This window comes from Ochotona curzoniae, unplaced genomic scaffold (genome assembly GCF_017591425.1).
Source record: "Ochotona curzoniae isolate NIBS_2020 unplaced genomic scaffold, NIBS_Ocur_1.0 contig_3498, whole genome shotgun sequence".
Classification (NCBI taxonomy): domain Eukaryota; kingdom Metazoa; phylum Chordata; class Mammalia; order Lagomorpha; family Ochotonidae; genus Ochotona; species Ochotona curzoniae.
The window spans coordinates 24,886,928-24,907,707 of NW_024465885.1; the positions used below are offsets into that span (position 1 = coordinate 24,886,928).

The 20,780-nt window shown below is 37.2% G+C and overlaps 1 protein-coding gene across 1 annotated transcript in view; it reads left to right on the forward strand.

Moving 5' to 3' along the window:
* Positions 1-15,488: 15,488 nt before the first annotated feature.
* The window catches only part of ROBO1 (roundabout guidance receptor 1), a 1,020,189-nt gene continuing 1,014,897 nt past the window's right edge, over positions 15,489-20,780 (forward strand). The window contains exon 1 of the mRNA XM_040980627.1: positions 15,489-15,728. The gene's annotated coding sequence lies outside the window, so the exon portion shown is untranslated. The remainder of the gene's footprint in view (positions 15,729-20,780) is intronic.

Sequence of the window (20,780 nt, forward strand, 5' to 3'; positions counted from 1 at the left end):
GTCATGCAAATTTTTAACAGTTTTAAGTCTAATTTTTACATTTGAGTGATAATGTGCTTTACACAACTAAATGTTTGACAGATGAGAAAGGGTATCCATTAAATTAAACAATTTACCAAAACTGTGATATCGAGCCTGGTGTTTGGGTATAGCAGGTAAAACCTGTAACTGATCATCAACATTCCATATGAGCACCTTGATTTCTGGCTACTCCATTTATGATACAGCTCCCTGTTAATGTCCTGAGAAAGCTGCGGAAGATGGTCTGAGTGCTTGAGACCCTGCACCCATTCGGAGAACAGAATAAGCTCCTGACTTTGATGATGTGGCTGCTTGTGGAGTATAGAGGCAGAAGGCTGGAACACCTTTCTCTCTCTCTTGCTCTTTCTCTCATTCTTACTTACAAATAAAGAAGTCATCTCATCACAGTCTATTACTCATTTTGTTATATGCCAGAATGTTTCCTGTCCAGGAAGTTTGGTCCTATAAACTCAAAATGAAATTGTCATGATAACATGTTGTCTATTTATGAGTAGAATAAAATAATGCAATATAAATATAACCATATTGACTGCCAGATGATATAATACTAACATCTTATTTCCTACTGACTGGACAATATTCCTAATTTCTTTCAGCTGCAGTTTTCTTTGAGGGTTATTGCGAAAATTAAGTAAGGACTATGCAGCTGTATCTAAAACTTTGACCCATCTCTTGCTTTGTTTGCTTGTTTTTAGGAAACCATTTCTGCTTTATATATAACCACTAACAAGTCATTCTACATTCATAAATAACAAGTTTTATCACAATGTACTTTTGGATTATTGGATAAATTATTTCATTCATGTAACATTTCTAAGAATTATATTTCTCTGTCAATATTAATAATGAGATCCTCATATTTATCAAGTGCATAGAATTGCTTTTAAGTCAGTATAATTAAAGCATACAATGTTTTAATAAAATGATTTTAAAAACATAATATATAAAGATTACACAGTCATTATTATGACTTTAACCTCAAAAAATAACATGCTAGCAGTGATTGTATATTGACATTTTTCAATTATTCTCTTTCTAGAAAAAGTATATGCTTGTATTTTCATTGTTTCCTAAAAGTTTGATTAACTCAGTTGGATGAAAGCAGTTTCTAATGAACTTTAAGTTGTCTTATAAATCAATAAAATTTATCTTTATTAATCATATTTCAGAACAATGTTTATTTAAAAAGTATAAGTTTGAATATCTTTCTTGCCAAAAGCATCTTAACTCTTAAAGTCTAATATAGAGGAAAATTCATTGTAGCTAAATGTAGAAGAAGTGTGTTTGTAGGATTCATATTCAGTTTTCAATCAGTTCTTGTTAAAAAGACAAAATCCAATTCTAAAAAGAAAGTATTATATGCATTAGGGACATTTCTGTGCGCGTGTGTGTGTGTGCTGGCAGGGTAGAAGCCATTTGATCATAATGTCCATAATTTTGTGAATATAAAATTGTTCCCTATACCATTATTCACTTATTTCTCTGCTCTCCATAAAAGGAGCCTTTAAAAGAGTCCCTTAGGAAACAATTCCTCACTCTAATAGAGCTAACTAGACTGCTTTTCTGTGTTACTCACTCACAAATTTTCCATCCTCAATTTCATCCTATTACTTTTTCTTTCCCAAACAAAATTTTCTCCCTCTCTTTCTTACTCTATCTATGCTTTGAAATGATTGAACCTCCCATTAGTATTTTCACCAAATTAAAGGGATGCTATCTCTTCATCTGTGTCCATTCATCATTTCATTTAGACCCTTAATCATTTTTATTGTCCCTTCCTGAAGTTTCATTTGTTAGCATTTCCCTCACAATAAGAAATCTATATTTCTTTTCTTGTGGACCATTTTGTAAAAAGAAAAGAAAAAAAATAAGCAATCTTATTTCTGGCTAATCTCACATCCCAGAAATGATTCCTTTGCGTTGTCATCCGTAGTATTTATGCCTAGGTTTCACTTTTCTAACTACATAATTAATTATTCACCCTGTAGGGTTTTTTTAATATAATGTAATTTTATACGCTTCTTAATAGGGTCATGTTTTCATCCTTTTCATGGTGCTTGCATTTTGTTAACTCTTAAAGTACCCATTTTCAGAAGCAAATGGATTCTTTAGGTTTGGACAAGATTTGCACTTAGGAAAATCCTAGAAATACATATCATACCACATGCCCCACAATGGAACGATTTTATCTTTTTTTTTTTTTTTTTTGGTTTTCTTGTACAATGGATTTTTCACTTAATTAAGACTTCCAATCTGGTGTAATTTTAAGGAAACCAATAAAATGCTTAGCTATCTCGTCTGTTATTTGTATCAAGAATTGTTGCTTACGGATGGGTCAAGGTCCATTCCAAAAAGTGAAATTTATTCCAACCATTTTATTTTTTGAAGATTTATTTTATTTATCTGAAAGACAGTTATGGAGGTGGAGGGAGGGAATAGAGACCCCTTCACTACTAAACTCCCCAAATGGCCATAATGGACAGGACTTCACCAGACTGAAGCTTGGACACAGCAGCTTTCCTCTGGATCTCCCATTTGAGTTTAGGAGTCCAAGGACTTGGACCATCAATTGCTGTTTTCCCTGGCACAATAGTAGGGACCTGGATTAGAAGCAGGGCAGGTGGAACACCGGCCACCCTGGGTTTTCTGTCACTGAACAAAGCCACTTATCCTGATTCGCCACAATGTTAGCCTGACAATGCAAATATTTTAAAATGGGGTGGAGGTGAATCAAGTGTTTATTAGATGAAATATTTTAGCTTTAAAGCAGGATAGCTCACAAAAATTGACAGTTCACAGATCATAATGAAAATGAAATGATAAGTGGAGAAGAAATGTAGATCAAGACCCACAAAGGTTTTTCCATGAAGACAGAGTAGTAGCTAAAATTTCCTGTTCAGTAGAGGTACCTTGTACAGCCTTGGATGCAGTGAAAGATCTTAGGAAACTCACAAATAACTAAACTTTAGAGACATTCCTCTATCTTGTGGAAATGACTCAGCATAAATTTTTGTGTCTCCATTGTTCAGGTTCTTACAAATACTAAGTAACATAGACACGAATAAAAACCAAAAGAAAGAATCTGGAATGAAGTTATGCAATTTTGGCTTGTTTCCTCTGGCCCACCTTCTGTGTACACCCAAGCAGGGAATTGTATCTTATGAGTACATACATAGTAATGTTGATCCTATGTAAGCTGAACAATGCAGTTTTGAGTACTATCCAAAATGCTCTATTGTTCCTCAGGTGGCATAGTAACTTTTTTTTAAAGATTAATTTATTTATAGAAAGTCAGATATACAAAGAAGGATAAACAAAGAGAAAGATCCGATGACTCACTCCCCAAGTGGCCACAGTGCCCAGAGCTGAGCTGATCCAGAGCCAGGAGCCAGGAGCTTTTTCCAGGTCTCCTACATGGGTGCAGGGTACCAAGGCTTTGAGCTGTTCTCAACCACTCTTCCAGGCCACAAGCAGGGAGTTGAATGGGAAGCAGGACCACAGGGAATAGAGCCAGCTCCCATAGGGAATGCATGCAAGAAGAGGCCTTAAGCTGCTAGGCTACAATGCTGGACTTGCATAATAATTTTGTACGGTTCAATTTCCTTTAAGGAAAGATTCAGAGGTTATTAATCACAGAGAAATTTCAGAGTAGCAATTTATTTCCACAGGTCAATGATTTGTGTCAGAGTGCCAGATAACATGCACAGCAATAGTATAACTCAGCACGAGAATTAAAATATTATGAAATATTGATTGAGACTTCATATAACATATTGTTTGCAAAATTAGTTCTCCAGATTTACTTGGAGACTTCATCAGGTTGATTCTGATTATGTTGGCAAAAAACAATTCTTGTTTTTTTTTTCTTTTTTATTTGCCTTTATCTAACTAATGTTAAAATATATCTAGTTGCCAGGGTTGTTGCAGTGGGCAAAAATACAATTTGCAATATTGTTAAAATTCACAGAACTGCCAGAGCTGTAGTGTACAAAACCAGTGCTTGCAATACTGTCATCTTATATAGACAACCTGTTTGAGCTGCTCCACTTCCAAACCAGCTCCTTGTCAGTGGCTTGGAAAAAAAAACAAAACACATACACACAGCTGAAAAGTGGCCCAACTAGTAAAGTCCCCAGATGAGAGATCTGGAAGAAGTCCCTGGTTCCTGACTTCAGCTTGGCCAAATTAGGGGCATTGAGGACATCTGGCAAATGGACCAGCAGATGGATCATATTCTCTCTCTCTCCAATGGTTTCCTTTGTTTCGGGGATTTATTTATTTGAAAAGCAAAGCTCCTAGGAGCTCAAACCCTTGGATCATACTCTGCAACTTTCCCACTTTATTAGCACAGAGTTGGATCAAAAATGGAGCAGTCAGGGCTTGAACTGATACCCATAAGAAATGCAGGCATCACAGGAGACAGATGAACCTGCTGTGTCACATTTTATGTCCCTGAAATTCAAATAATTAAGTCCTTAAAGTACACTCAAAAAAAGTCATTTAATGTTTGTAAATTACAGATGTGCTGTTTGTTTTAGTAGTATATAAATCATGAAAAAATACCTTCTATGAAATGGAATTGACTATTGATTTTTTTAAAGATTTATTTTTATTATTATTATTATTTTTATTGGAAAGGCGGATATACAGAGAGGAGAGACAGAGAGGAAGATCTTCCGTCCGATGATTCACTCCCCAAGTGAGCGCAACGGCTGATGCTATGCCAATCCAAAGCCAGGACCCTCTTCCGGGTCTCCCACGCAGGTGCAGGGTCCCAAAGCCTTGGGCCGTCCTGGACTGCTTTCCCAGGCCACAGGCAGGGAGCTGGAAGGGAAGCGGGGCTGCTGGGATAGAACCGGCGCCCATATGGGATCCCGGGCGTGCAAGGTGAGGACCTTAACCACTGCGCCACCGCGCTGGGCCCGACTATTGATTTTTATAACACCCTTCTAGTTGAGGTATGTGACCACATTTTTTTAATTGCATTGACTTCATTTCTTTTAAAGATAAATTTTACTTACTTATTTATTTGTTTGTTTGTTTGTTTGTTTATTTAAAAACTAGAGATATAAAGAGAGAGAAACAGAGAGAGAAAAAAAGGAGGTAGGAAGAAAAGGTCTCCCATTTACTGGTTCCCTCTGTGCATGGCCGCAATGAGCATGGCTGAAGCAGTGGGCTACAGCCTGAAGCCACTGAGATTCATTTTGGTTTCCCATACAGATGCAAAGGGTCCTGACTCTTGGGACATCTTTCACTGCTCTTCTCCAGGTCACTAGATGGTGTTTAGATCTAGAGTGACACAGCCAGGATTTAAAAAGGTGCCCACGCAGGTTCTATCCCCGGCAGCCCCGCTTCCCTTCCAGCTCCCTGCCTGTGGCCCGGGAAAGCAGTGGAGGACAGCCCAAAGCTTTGGGACCCTGCACCCGCGTGGGAGACCCGGAAGAGGCTCCTGGCTTCAGATGGGCATAGTATTGGCCCGTTGCGCTCACTTGGGGAGTGAATCATCGGATGGAAGATCTTCCTCTCTGTCTCTCCTATCTGTATATCCGCCTTTCCAATAAAAAAATAATAAAAATATATCTTTAAAAAAAAAGGTGCCCAAGTTGGTACTAGTATCAGAGATAACAGCATTACCTAATACGCATTACAAGACCATACTTGTCCTTAGTTATGCTCAATTATCAGTATACAATCACGTATGTGTCTATTAGCTAGATACATAGATACATAGATGATATGAATCACTTGTCTAGTAAACATGGTCCTTTGGATTTTGTAACCAAGCCAAGACATTGTTCATGGACCACATATATCTACTTCTACTACATGATTCTATTATATTGTAAGTACTTCAAGATACGTTTGTTATCTTTCTGTGCCTTTGTCGAGTTACATTTTCTTATACAATTGTGTGTACAATTTCTTGTTTTCAACAATCTGAATTTTTAATGGGACATTAATTTGAATAATTTTATCTTGTTGAATGTGGTTGCAATATAAATTGCTAATTTGAGAAGAATTTGATTGTATTTAGTTTCAGCAATGTTATTTTTTTATTTGCTTCTTTGAATTTGTTTAGTAGATATCTAACAGTGTATTTATTCTTGTTTTTAAAGACAAAACATTATGGCTTTCTGATTATCATCGTTATATAATCAATAGATTTTTTTTCTCTTTCTTCTATCTTAGAACTCTGTACGGGAAGAATAAAAAGGCTGTGAAAGCTCAGACAGGTAGCACAATTATTTTGGCCCCTAATTTGCCTGGAAATAATGTTCTTATTTTAAAAACTATCGTTTCAACTGTGACTCTGTTGAATAACTTTCATGTATCTAATTTTAAAAGGACTTGAGTGAGACATTAACACTGTTCTTGCTCTGAGAGTATTTTCTTCAAGGATATGCATTTGTAGTCATAGGAACAACACATGCCAACAATTTCCAGGAGTACTTACTGAAGTTAAGGGAATTTAATTTCACATAAAAACATAAACAAAGCACAACTGTTTAGCTTCCAAAAAGATTGTAACTTTCAGAGCGTAACCTTCATTGTGTGGTAATACACAAAAGAAGGAAATTCATGCTTGTGAAATAAGCCAAACAGAATGAAGAAGTCTTAAATGATACCACATCAATGAGAAATCCAAAACAATTGAAGACATAGATACAGAGCATAGATTGGCTTGTGTCATGGAATGGGAAAGAGAACACGGAGAACATTGGTCAAAATTAAAATGTAAAATCCTGCAAATTGAGTAAGTCCTACAGACCAGTTGTTTAACACAGTGCCTATGGGTAACAACACTTGGCTTAATGCAAAGAAATTTCCTAATAGGTGAATCTTATGTTAATTATCCTTATCATATTCAAGCATCCTAATCATAGCAATAATAGTAATAATAGTGGAAGTAGGAGATTGTTGGAAGTGGCAGATAAGTTGACATGCATACTGTATTGAAGGTTTACTTCCACATCATCTGAAATGGCCATTGTAAGGTCACCTTTAATGGAACCCAAAGGTCCAACCAGCCTCTATTTGGAACACAGGCCCTCATTTACTAAGAGGAAAATAATATGACAGCCTTGTGCCAGTTTTTAAAATTTCTGCAAAAAATTCCATTTACCTTAACTATTCACAGAGAGATGAATGTGTCACTGTCTTAAAAGAAGAATCACCAAACTGTTTGTTAAATATTAATATCCTTTATTACCCACAAATCATTTCCAATTTTCTTGGATACTTGAGCTGTTGATGTTTCCCTTCCATGAACAAAAATAATACTCAGCCATAGTTATTTTAATTTAGAAATATAGCATCTTGTAACACAAACAGACAAATCTAAATGTAGTAAGCATGTCCCATAGTGAATACATATGTGTGCACATGTGTTTGGTATAAAATGCATGATATATATATATATATTTTCCAAAAACTGAAGTTAATTATCATGTTAAAATATTATTCAGTACAAAATTCTTCCCTTTCATATCCTGCCTATTGAACTTTACACTTTTTACATATTTACTTTTTAAATTTTTATTGGAAAGTCAGATATACAGAGAGGAAAATTTTCCAACTGTCCTTTGATTCACTCCCCAAGTGGCTACAATAGCCAGACCATGTTGATTTGAAGCCAAGAGCCTCTTGTGGGTCTTCCAAACAAATGCAGGGTCCCAAAGCTTTGGGCCGTCCTCAACTGCTTTCCCAGGCCACAAGCAGGGAGCTGGATGGGAAACGGGATGATGGAGATCAGAACAGGCTCCTGTATGGGATCCTGGAGCTTTCAAGGTGAGGCTTCAGCTGATGGGCTAATGTGTCAGGTCCTAAACTTTGTATTTTTATAAGCATAAATTTTCTCAGAATTGTCATTTTGTGCCAAGAATTTTCAGGGTTTCACTATAATTCATGCTATCGCCACCATTATTGCTTTGGTCAAAGAGTATTTTTAGCTTATTTTCATGTTTGGCTAAATGAGACTCTTAATAATGCAGCTTACATGATTTGTACACTTTATCTTCCTTGCCTTCTTTATTTCTCCTTCTAAGTTTTGCTTTTTTTTTTGCAAAATTATATGTATGCCTGAAATTAGAAGTACACTTTGGTAAATAACTACTACTAAGCTTAATTTAACCAAGTTTGGGTAGTTCAAATATAAATTGGATGTTGTACTCTTTGCCAGGATTTGAGGAGTATTCATCATAATGGGGCTTTTATTATACAAATTTTCATTTTATTTATACATATATACCCATATATTATATCAATGGCCACTAGCCATAGTTTTTAGTATGTAGGGAGATAAAGATTACCAAATTTTAGTCTGAAAATATACCAGGATCCTATTTTTGTGTGTTTTAATACTCCATTTATAAGATAGCTCTAAAAGTATTTAAAGTATCAAGTCTTCTGAGACTTTTTCTCTGGGTTCAATATCTTTGTTTTTTGGATTATTTTCTTACGCTAGTCTAAAACATATTGCCTTCTGCCACTTTGATTGCTCTCCCCCCCCCCTTCCTTCCCTCCTTTCTTTCAGAAAAGAACCAAAATTTGACATTTTGTGAATCCTAAGAGCAAAAAAGTCTATTAGTATTGCTTATCTTTAGTGTAATGCAGAACTTCTGTCATTGAAATTTAGTGTAGGTTTATTAGCTCTCACATCACAAATTCTCCTTGAATTATGGTTGGTTTAACGCCTTAGGTAGTCTCATATTGATTTCTGAATTTAATTTTCACATATTCTTTTAGGGTTACATGTCAGCTGTTCTTGGTTAATGTACTTTCCTCAAAGTTTTAATTCTCTATTTATTTTCACATACAGTTAGCATCCCAAAATGTTAGCTCACATTCTTAGCAGAGTCTCAGGTGCATATTTTATGAAAATTCTTTGATTTATAAATATATGGGACTCCTTAAGATCTAGCACACAGACTTGTACAGGGAATTTGAGAAGCTGACATTGATGAATCAACATAGGAAATCCACTTACTTAATTAAATACAAATCCACTTTAAATTTGCCTTCCTTTCTGATCTGTGATCACACAATGAAGTGATGAAGAAAACTCTTGTCAAGTACTTAGCTGAAATCAAGATAAACTGATTCTGAGACATCCTCACAAAAATTGCCCAACCTTGTAAAAGAAATAAATAGGCTTATGCCTTATACTGTGCCCTGAAAGGATATCTAACAATGCTTTTCTAATTGCTATGAATTTTTTTTTTGCATTGTAGAGTTTACAATATGTTGTCACACCACTTTGTTCTCACTTAATAAGTAATACTGATTGTTATCATATAAGGCAGCAGAATTCTGGTGTTCAGAAAGCCTTCAATCATTCCAAAGTACAGGTTCAATAAATGACAGAACATAAAATAGGTTTGATTGCTTGATTCAGTGTTGATGCTAGCTTTAATTTGTTGGAAAACAATAGTAAGGGGCCTGTGCTGTGGTGTAGTAGGTAAAACAACTGGCTGCAATGCCAGGATCCCATAAGGACACCGGTTCAAGTCTCAGCTACTCCACTTCTGAACTCAGGCCTTACTTATGTGCCTGGGAATGTGGCAGAAGGTGACCCAATTGTTTGGTTCCCTGCACTCATAGGAGACCTACCAAAAGCTCCAGGCTCCTGGCTTCAGCTTGGCATAGCCAAGGCCATTGTAGCTATTTGGAGAGTGAAGCAGAGGAGAAAAGACCTTTGTATCTCTATTTCTCTTTTTCTCAGTAACTCTATCTTTCAAATATATAAATATGTCTTAAAAAAACTGAAGATATGTGCCTTGTGACACAACAGGCATAAAGGAAGCACCAAAAGTCACCTATATTCACAATACAGAGATCATGCTTGTTACTGCATTTAATCACTCTGAATTGTGATTTTCAATTGCTTAAATGGTTAAATTCTGTCATTGAAATTTGGCATAGGTTTATTAGCTCTCACATTGCAACTTTTGCTTGTATTGTGGTTGGCTTAACGCCTTAGGTGGTTTCATATTAATTTCTGAATTTAATTTTCAAATAACCTTTTAGAGTTACATGTCAGCTATCCTTGGCTAATACACTTTCCTCAAAGTTTTAAGTCTACATTCAGTTTCACATTTAGTTAATATCCCAAGACATTAGCACACCTTCGTAGCAGAGTCTCAGGTAGTTAAATTGACAGTTGCTTAAATTTACAATCTAAACAGTTTCCTCTTCCAGTTTGGGAATACTGCAGAGTCTTGGGCTCAAGTCCTAGTTTCTTGCTAATGCACATGCTAGAATCAGCAGTTGATGGCTAAAATACATGGGTCTCTCTCTCCCAGTGTGGAAGACCCAGATGAATTCCAAATTTGGCCTGGCCGAGTCATAGCCATTGCCAATATCCTGAATGTGACACACTGGGTAGAATAGTTTTCTCTTTCATTATTTTTCTTTCTCTGCCATTTTGCCTTTCAAACAAATACATAAATAAATTCAATATGCTTTAACATTTTTGACAAGACTGTAACTCAACTGATAAAGTGAAGTAAATATGGGATCTAAATAGTTGGCATTTTTAAGTAATTCTTTATATAGTTTAAAGAAGTAGGGGACAAATTATTTCCTTTGATACTCCAAGCCTCATTTATAACTATTAGAATTTCAGAATGTTTCCTTCAGCCTGAACTGTTACTATTCTTACTTCAGTTCTGGTTCACATTCACCCACCCTCTCCCCAATGCCTGAAACAACTGGGCTTGGCCAATGCTAAAACCTGGAGCCAGGGATTTAATCTGGGTCTCCCAGATTGGTGACATCAATCCAAACACTTGAGCCATCAGCACCTACTTGCCTGTGTGAATTAGCAGGAAGCCAGAATTGGAAGTGGAGTTGAGTTCCAACTTGGGAATTTTGGTCTGAAATGAGACTTTCCCCAATGCTCTTAGCAGCTTTACCAAATGCCCACTATTACTAGTGATTATTTAACTTTTATTACCTACCAAGTTATTCACATACTTCTAGAATAATCAAATGTCTATGAAAATGCAGGCAAGAAAATGCATTTGCTAGGCTGAAGCATCATCCAGCTTTTCAGATTGAAACTACAAACATTTTATTCTCAGCCTCTAAACACAGAGCACATTGACTTCAAATATTTTCAGTGTTTTTGTTTCTGAGAGGCCTGGGGAGGGAAATGATTATAAGAGCAGTGAAAAAGGGAGCACATTACACACAGAAAGAGTGGTGATAAGCCTCCCAGATAAAAACTGGTAGTTAGCATTAAAATAAATATAAGAAACATGAACCATGTTTACTACCATTTAATATTAAAATTTACATTTTACAATATTCCCCTTCTCGGAGTCTTCATTTTAGTCATTTAAGTTTGTTTTGAAATATGTGCACTTAATTTATGTTGTGGCTTTATCTCATTCCATAGGTCCAATACAGTGTTTTATAATGTTAAATATAATATTCACTAATCGAGCAAATGGTTGCTAGCTTTAATCTATTCTATAGGTGAAGGTTAGAATAGGACCAGCAAACATTACAAAATGTCTGAATTTAGCTGAGAACTGTGGTATATGAATCAAGACATAGTTTAAAATAATTATTGCTTTGTTCAGCTTCATAAACAAATCTCTAAGAGAGACTTAAGAGAAACTAAATTATCAGAATTTTAAAACATTAGAATTTGTATGTAACAGAGTAGCATAATGCCACATATATAACAAAAATGCATGTATGTTTTAAAAATAAAGCAGGTATCATACCATTATCATTGATTAAACAAATGTAGAAAATTGACAATTTTAGGTCCCAGAAAAGTAGAGATCTTGGTGATATAGTATTATTGATATATATATCCCATCCATCATTTTATTGTGTTACTGCAAAATTTACCAACATTTCGTAAGTGCTTTCTAAAGGCTTATATCTTGTTCTCTGCTTTAATGAAATTAGTGATTTTATTTGTAGATTTCTTCAGATAATCATCAGAGTTTTCAAAAACGAGTTTGAATTTAAAATTGTCTAGTCACACTTTCCCTAATCCCAAAGGCCACTAACAGATGCCTGTCCCATATCTAAATGGCTCTACTTTTTCTTCTTTATTCTTTTGCCAGAGAATTTCACTTCTATACTTTTATTGTCAAGTTTTATCTTGTCTGTTTTATAATCCTATTTGATACAGTGTCAAATACCCTCACCATGATTCTTCCCCTGCCAATTTATATTAGAATTTTGAATATTGTAAGCATTCCGTTCATGATATTCTTACTCAAATTGTGATATCACAAAATTCTCATTTCTTCCGTTTAGTGTCAAATTGAATTCACTTCTAAATTCCAGATTTCTCCTCGAAATTATTGTCTCATCTAGATGTTTTAAGAATTGAGTTGTATTTTGCTTAACAAATTATGCAAATTAGACTTAAGTTATATGTTTGAAGTTAACTTTCCCAATTTTTCAAGTTTCAGAAGAATTTTCATGCGTTTACTTAATATTTAATGCTACCCTTGTTAGTATGAAATACTGTAAATATCGCTTTTATCCAATTTACACTTATTAATAAAATCCTCATTTAGTAGTAATTTTAAATTCCATCTTTCAAAGTATAATGTGGATATGTCTTATAATCTTCCACTCAATCACTCAGAAGTCAAAAAAAGTGATTATTGTGTTTAAGGCCGATGAATTGGTTCATATCTATAGCTTTAGAAATTTTTAGCTTGCACATGCTGCAAAATTATTAAAGATACACAGGATTTTCAAAATGGCACAAATGGTGATACGATGCAATTTAGAATTTATTACATTTTGCATATGATATGCTTTTACAGGTTAACCTATCTCAATTTAGAAAGCAAGCTGATTGTACTAATGGCCTGAAGGAATGTGCCAGGTATGCTTTGCTTTCCAACTTTTATAGATGTTCACATTAGCCACAATAAGACATTGTCATCATGAGCCAAGGACATAATGGAAATCAGTTTCTGACATAGAATATATTGTCCTTGAAAAACTGCGGGAACAAAATGAGAGGTTCAACAGCGCATCAGATAGTAAAGACAAGTCCAAGGGTAGTCTAGAGGTCTAGAAAACATGGAAACTAAGGGAGCTTACATATGATGGGTTAAACATATGGTTTTGCCTTAGTATTCGGTATGGTTACCATATTTGCAACATTTATATGGGATTACGTGTATTTTACATGCCTGAAATGAAAATCATTTGAATGAACGCAAGGACATTTTTTAATTGATTTTGGAACATGTTTCTTTTTTTCTGTAATTCCATTTTTCTTACAGCATGGTTGATTTAAGCTTTCATGTGGAAAGTCAGAAATGATTAGGAAAAAATACAATAAAGATATTATCAGGCCATATTTGGTTTATTTTCTTGTGTCTGCTATCATGCGTCTTCACTACTCAACCCCCCTTTTTAGTTATGGTCATAGGTAAAACACATTCAGTGTAAAATATGTCTACCTGAATAAACACATTTTTCTCAGGGCTAAAAGCAGGAATTTTAACTTGCCTACAGCTAGCTGCAAGTAACTCATTTTTGGATACCTCGTAATAGAAAGTTGAAAGAATAACATTCGTTTCACAAAAGAATTGAATGCCAATCATTTGCATTCAATTTTGCATTGCCATTATACTTTCCTTATTATACCTTGTAATATCTTCTTTTCTTTTACACATAATGAACCCGCAGACTAGTCTACAAAGTGTGATTATATCTTAGGTTTTTTTTTTTTTTTGGTTGACTCTATTGTGATTTGAAAAATTCTTCACCTGGAAGAGAATGATTGTAATAACCCTGGGTAAAAATCGTTCAAATAGTTGTTTCAGAGACAACACTGTAGAATGTAAATGCAGTTAATTATTTCTAAAGTAATGGCAGAGATCATTCTTTTCACTGTGGTTTGTCCTCATAGATATTTTTAAAAATACAGGTTGACTGAAACTTGGAAAAAACAACCAAGACTAGTGTATATTCTCATGCCTGAAGGGAACATTTTGTTGTTATTGTTGTTGTTTAACCTCTCTGTTGTGCAAGAGTTAATTCTGTTTCCTAGAAGGCTGCAATCTGTAAGTTAGGATTGGAAGGCAGAAAAGGGAACGTGGACTAGAAGTAACACTTCTGTTGTCAAGGGTTACTGAGGGGGGAAGGGAAGGAGGTGGGAGGAAAGGGGTTATGGAAATGAAGAAGGATTGTAGCAGGCACTACAGAAATTCAAATACTATGCATGCATTTGGACTCAGGTCTTGATTCGGTAGCATTTTTGCATTTTATGTTTCCATTGATTTCATTCACACCTACATTGTGAATTCATGGATAGGTACTCGCAGACCTTGCTAAGCATATCAATTCCCAATAACAGCCAGTCCTAGATTACACATATAATAATTTTGCCATTGTATTTGAGATTATTTGGAAAATCGTAGCATCTGCAATGGCATTTCATGGGAAGTGGGTGTAGTCTTAGTAATGATGAGGCTTTTTCTTTCCCTTCACAAATAAGGGATTGCAAGACCCAGAATAAAGGTTCTATTAAGCCAATTAACATTCAGCTGTTGATATCCTAGTTCTTAAATAGCAACCTTCACTGATGATGTACTCAAGTCTTTTTTTTTTTTTACCCAATCTCAAAAACCTTTCAAATTGCCAGTCTCCACAGGTCAGTCTCGCTTTACATTCCTTGCTATGCCAATTTGCATGCCTAACGACCTTGGAAAGAAGGAAATCCTAAGAAGGTAATTTTGGCACTCAATACTAAAAGCTTGACATATTGTGACACTATTGATATTTTTATGTTTCTTTATTTTTTACTGTCAATATTCACAAGTGATTAATTTCTGCATCTCCTACTTAAGAGGACAAAAATTATGCCCATGCCATTGTCATGAAGGCCATTTTTTTCAGGATACCTGATTAATAAGTCCCTGGTTATACAATAAATATTTTCATTTTTAGCTCATAGCATTTTATGAATATAAGTTATGGCATTTGGAGTAACCATGCATAATCAGGAACACAATTGTGTACTAATGCATCCGCTGACATGCCACAGTTTTTGACGGTATATTTCCACGATTTCTATGAGAATAATGCATAACAGAGAATAAGTATTTTCTAGCCAAAAGTATGTGTGAATTTTCCTCAGAGAATGCTCTTTTTAAAACCGTTTGAATGATCAAAGCCACCCCACACTGACAATTAAAACAGATAGGAAATAATAGATCACATGACAGCAGTTTGAATTGTGAGGGTTTTCTTTTCTGGGTTAAACATCGCAGCAGGCATTACAATACCAGAGGAAACGAATCAATTAAATCCATTTTTTCCCTCTGCGTCTCCAAAGCTGCGTGTGTAGTGTTGCTGTATACTTAGGAGCCGGTGCAGTAGGACCCAGAGGCCTCCACAGCCACCAATGGAAGTGCACACTTGGCCCTATTTGTATGCAATGCCGTCTGCTCTGCGCATTAATAGTAATACAGATAACGGGTTTGAAAGAATTCTCTGCTGAAGAAGGATTGAATTTTCCAGGGTGTTGATCCCGAGAAGAAAACCGACTTTCCTGTCTCATTGTTTGCTTCTCTCAGATTTCTACGGGCTCGGGCAGCTTTTGATGGCTTTAAACTCGGGAAGGTTGAACACATGAAAGTTAGAGGGCTGCGCCTGCAGCAGCGAGCCGAGCCGCTAGATTTCTGAAGACAGTCGCTTCGGAGGGTAAGTCTCATTGCAAAGGGAATGACAGCCACCTTTCAATTGGAAATGGGTACACGCGGCGTTTTTCACGGGTGCTTTTTGGATTAAAGAATGTGTGCAGAAAGGACTCAGCAGTTTATCCAGAAAATCTTAGGGGAGTGCAATGGGGAATCAAAATCCTTGAGGCTTCATCTGAAATTGCAATGGTATGCTCAGGCGGGATTCAACAAGTTTCCCTGCAGGGATGTGATGTTTGTTTATTTCCTTGTAAAGTTGTTTCTGGTGTTGGTTCCAGGTGGACTGTGCCTGCTTAACAAAGAAGTTTCAGGATTTTTTTTCGTGTGTATGTGTGTGTGTGTGATTGGTTTAGTTAATCCTTGCTGAAGGAAATTGTGTATTGCACTCAGGTTTCTTGGGGGAACCTCTTGAGAAACTGTCTCTTGGGATGCTGCGAACATCAGTGGAAAGCTTGCTTGGGGTTGGGCAACTTTGCGCATAATCTCGGTCTCTGAACCCAAGGTTTTTCGTTGTGGGTTGAGGCAAAAGACCCGCTAGCTCGGAGGAGATTCCAAACTTTGATTGCTTCCTCAAAAATTTGTAACAGAAGGCGCTGGAAAAATAAGCATGACCAGATGAATTCAGGGAACCCTTGGTGATACGCAGGCGACTGGAATTTTTTAGATACTTGCATTTCCTACCTGCAGTCTTTTCCTCTGAAACGCACAGCTGTAAAGATGAGGTTTAGTGCTAAACCAGAGACTTCATGGAACGGGCGAGGGAGGGAGAAGATAGATGAATGAACAAGGTGCGTCTCGTATCTCACACACAAAAACCACACGCGTGGGACCTGCCAGCAAGCGCTCCAGTTGGTGGCGTTTAGCTGAAAAACGTATTGCAGGCAGCTCCAGGCACCCTTGCATTATTGATGAGGCGCTGTGCCCTTCTGAGAACCCCATCTCGCTCCTTCCCCTTGCCTCCCCGGGTCTCCCTCTTTCATGCACTTGGAACTAGGAGGTTGGCTCGCGAGCAGCTGCGCGCTGCTTAGCTCTGCAGAGCTGAGGACACAATGGGGAGTACAGCCAGAGCACAGCGGGCCTGAGATGCAGGATGCTCAGCGCAGCAACCCGAGGCCGGTGCAGCGTTGACTGCGGCTTCGCCCGGGGCTGGGACACTGCGGAAACCACTCCAACACAGCAGCCTCGCGATCTGATTTTCGCAAGGAACCAGAGCAGGTCGCATACGCTCAGGCCTCAAAGATCCTATGTTATGTTATGTGCGGCTGCTGTGTTGCAGGCAGACAGGTGGGTGGGAGGGAAAGAAAGCTAAGACTTCCACTCCAGCGTAGGGATGGAGCAGTTTCCCTTGCCCAGCGTCTGTTGGTTGCAGCCCAAGCATCCTAGAAAAGGCAAGAAGGGGAAAACTGGGGAATACGGACACAGCCGACAAAGGAGAAAGGAAGCAAGCTGTGTGGACTAATGCTGGCCCTGGGTTGTGCTTTTTAGGCTTAGGTTCTTTCAAGCGCATGGCTTAAGATGGGGCTTTGAAATTCTGTCCCAGCCTCTCTGTGACAAGCAGGGGCTGGCTTCCAGGTGCAGGAACTCACTGGAGACTCCTATAGATGAATGAAGGAGAGGGCAGAGCAGGAAGCCTCCTTTCCCAGTGTCAGTTTAACCCTGACCTCAGTACCTCCCACCCTTTCATGCCCCTGCCTGGGAGTGATGACCTTGTACACTCCTCCGTGTCATCTGCCCTTTGTAAATGATTTCCGGCAGGCTGCGTGTTACTGAGGCTGTTAAGAGCTGGCCTGTGCCTGTGTCAAGCAGTGGAGACGGACTGTTTAATGTGGTAGTTGATTGCCAACCCCTGCTGAGCACATGGAGGAAGGCACATAGGGGATTCTAAAGAATGGCTCGCATGGGGATGTGAGCCACTTGAATATCGTTTTCTGCCCTCCCTCCCCCACACGCACACACCTTGCACTCCCCAAATCTCACACACACTTTCCATGCACCCTCTTTATCTAACTCGTTTATTCAGAGGCCAACTGAAAGCTTTGTAACTGGGTTTTCAAGCCTGAATTTAAATGTTTCTAGAACATGTCATTTTGTACAAATCAGTTTGGCACTCCACCATCTGCTTCTTTTCTGTGTCAAGAGGAGACCAGGGTAGCTCTTTTGAAAGAGCACGTAAGTTATAATGCATATTGATTTTATTAAAGGTGACAGGCAGAATTGGTGAATTTTCTATTAATCCCTTTACTTCTCTCAACAAACAATAGCCCAGCAGCCAGACCAGATTCACTTGATAGGAAAGCTTTTTTTTTTTTTTTTAGGAGTCTTTTCTCCTCCCCTGGGAAGAGGGTGATACAGATGATGACTGTGAAAGGAAGGGGGGGCATCACCTCCTCGCATCACTGCCATGGATTTGGGGCTTTCTTTAATCTTTCTGCTCCTATCTTCTTACTTCATGCGTCTTCCAATTTAGCTCTGTAGGATCTGCAGAATTGAAGTACAATGGCACAGCTGCAAATCCCTGATGGAAAGTTGCTCTAGAAAACAGCTGGTAATCACATGTTTGCTGTATTTTTCCTACTGGCTTCCTATCTCCCTACCCCTTTACTGGCTTCCCCTGTCCTTGAACCAGTGTCACTGTATTCTATGGGGTATGCTATGATGCTTAGTGATTTTCAGTGATATAGCACCATGCTGTGCACAGGAGGAGGGCAGAGACAACCACCGCCTTGGGAGTCACTCAGGTTAAAACCATCTTTCTCTTAGCCTGTCCTAAACAAAATAAAGAACAAATATCCTGATATTTCCCAACAGAGAATTTTATGATTCTGTGTAATTGTCCTTTATTTTATGGCATAATAGACTCATTCAAACACAAAATAACATTGACAGGACATGAAAGGGGCACGGTACACTTCTGTGTGTCATTTAAAAGCTACTGTTGGCTAGGCAATCTTATATGTGTGTATATACATATATACATATATATAAATCTTATATATAATATGAGATCTTCAGATATTTAAATATAAGCTAATAAATCTTATATACATACATCTAAATCTTATAGGCATACAATGTCAAGTCTTGGGATATATATATGGGGGATACATTAGGCTTATTGTTATTTACATAAAATTTCATACATTACTTTCATTATGAGACTGAACAACCCAAGGCATTGCAAGGATTCGAATTTTAAATGAAAAAAGCAAGGCAGCAAAGCCAAGCCTTGGCAGCTTGATGAATGAGCAGGTGCAATGCACCATTCGAAATGTAACTTAAGGTGAAGTTTCACCAATCCGATACAAAATGAGCTACTTCTTGTCACCCAGGAAACTGAACTGATTATGCTATTTCTGAAATTTGGAGTCCAGAAATGATACTACATGCAATTTAGAAAGCTGAAGTATGTTCTAATCACATATTTGTACAATTTGCTGATGAAGGGAGTAGTATTATGGATTTGTTCACTCTTGCACCTGTAACAGCTTAGTGTTATATGGAGGAGCCAATTCTCCCAAAGTTATAGGAAGTAAATATCCCAGAAGATGGCTGGTCATAGCCAAGCCTTTTAGCAGAAACTATAGATATAACATTGCTAGCAAAAAAAATTAAAATGTTTCAATTAGTTTGCATATTATTTTTAAAAGAAAACTTTGTTAGATTTATTTAGCATTTGAAGAGAGGCTAAGCAAAAAGAAACGTTTTTTAAAAAGTATATTCAAAGAAGTTAAACAAAAGGAGCATAACCATTCAGTAAAGTGGAGGTAAGTCTAGATTTAGAATTGAGTTTTTCCTTTGCCAGAGGCCATTCCCCTTCCATTTCCATGTGGAAATTTTCCACTTAATCTTTATACTTATGCACACATGCCTCTGTGATCTGGGAGATTTCCGTCTTTCCATAACTAGACCTGTGCATTTATTCCTCCTTTGCCACAAAATTCCTTACTTATACTAACTCTCACAGAAGTTGCTCCTCTCTGGAATTCCAGATCAGTTATAAAGTCTGCTAATGTTTGGCTTATTTGGAGCCTAAAAGGTTCACACCAACATTATTTTCAGCCTTCACTATGCTATATCCTTTTATGTACATTATCTGTCAATAGTATCATTGTACTTACTACGCTTAGATTTTGCAATCATCTTATTACACACAGGCTGCCAGATGTCGGCCTCTATTTCTAGAGTTTCAATAACAAAATCCAAAGATTGTACCATAGTTACTCCTAAATGCCAGATGGCGAGAGAGAGATGGAGAAGTATTACCTGCTGGTTCACTCACCAAATGGTTACAACAGCTGGTTCCCTGGGCTAGGCTGAAGCCAGTACCTGAAACCTTATCTTGGTTTTCCATGTGGACAACAGGATTCCAAACACTTGGGCCGAGCTAATGTCTCAGTCAAATGAGTAGGTGCTAGATTGGAAGTACAGCAGCCAGGATTACATCTGGTACCCATATTGGGTGTTAACATTGCAGGTGCTCCTTTAACTCACTTCATCACAATGTCGGCCTTGCAATGTGTGTATTTCAAGAGCTTCACCTCACTTCTCCACCTACAGCTGGACCAGTAATATTTTAAAGATAAATACACAAGTGAAAACCAATCAAAGACATAAACATCCTTACAAAATTTAATATCTAAGTGTTTTTCCAGAAATAGTATACTACCACATTCCACTTCCACATGTGCTAAGCTGCACATTCTATGTTCAAGAAATGAGAAATGTATACAGTTATGATTTTGTTTTTCGTAACTTCAAACTCAAACCCCACAAACCACAGACAGTCCCTAGGACTTCTTTCTGAAATTAGAATCTAGAAGCTGTTACCTTACCTCCTTTTAGCCACTTGAAATCATGTAGTTTATTTCTTCAAAAGTTAGAACTGATGTGGTCTGAATTCCATACCATGTTATCAAAGTGCTCTGACCACCAAATCGCTCTCTTCAGACTTCAGTCATATCAAAGTAAAAATATACTTGCATTTTTTCATATATACAGGATATTTAATTATTTCATGCTATTGAAAGGTTTATTTATTTATCTGAA